Source organism: Aptenodytes forsteri, unplaced genomic scaffold, assembly GCF_000699145.1.
Source record: "Aptenodytes forsteri isolate BGI_AS27 unplaced genomic scaffold, ASM69914v1 Scaffold55, whole genome shotgun sequence".
In the NCBI taxonomy this organism is placed as follows: domain Eukaryota; kingdom Metazoa; phylum Chordata; class Aves; order Sphenisciformes; family Spheniscidae; genus Aptenodytes; species Aptenodytes forsteri.
In genome coordinates this window covers 9,726,032-9,726,490 of record NW_008796063.1, presented here as the reverse complement: position 1 = coordinate 9,726,490, position 459 = coordinate 9,726,032, and the positions used below count along the sequence as shown (strand labels likewise).

General features: G+C 69.7%; 1 protein-coding gene across 1 annotated transcript in view; it reads left to right on the top strand.

Annotated features, from left to right (window-relative positions):
- The window catches only part of FLII (FLII, actin remodeling protein), a 10,989-nt gene that overhangs the window by 10,057 nt on the left and 473 nt on the right, over positions 1-459 (top strand). The window lies entirely within an intron of this gene.

Below are 459 nucleotides of genomic sequence, written 5' to 3'. Positions count from 1 at the left end.
GGTCTGAAACAGCCCCGGATCCCCAAAAGGAGAGGGGCAGGTACCAGGCTGAGCCCCGGAGCCATGTAGGGACAGCCACTGGGGGACAGAGCCAGTGTCGCCACAGCCCCCTGCGAGGACGAGGCCGGGCTGGGGAGCCCAGGGGGGATTTGGCACAGTGAGTGGTGGGGAAGCCCGGCCTGGGGCAGGAGGGGGCTGGGGCAGCCCCACGGCCCCGTCCGCCCCCCACGCCAGCCCGGACCGGGGCCAGGAGCCCACGTGTCCGTCCCCACCCTGCGCGATCCCATCCCGAACCCACCCGTGGCCCCACCCTGCGCGGCCCCATCCCGAACCCACCCGTGGCAGGAATTAGTGTCAGAAAGGAGCAGCAGGCACAGAGCCCAACCTGGAGAATAGCCCTTGGAGAAGCCACTAAGAGAAAAAGGCCACCTGTGACCCCCCCCCCCTTTCCCCCGGGGT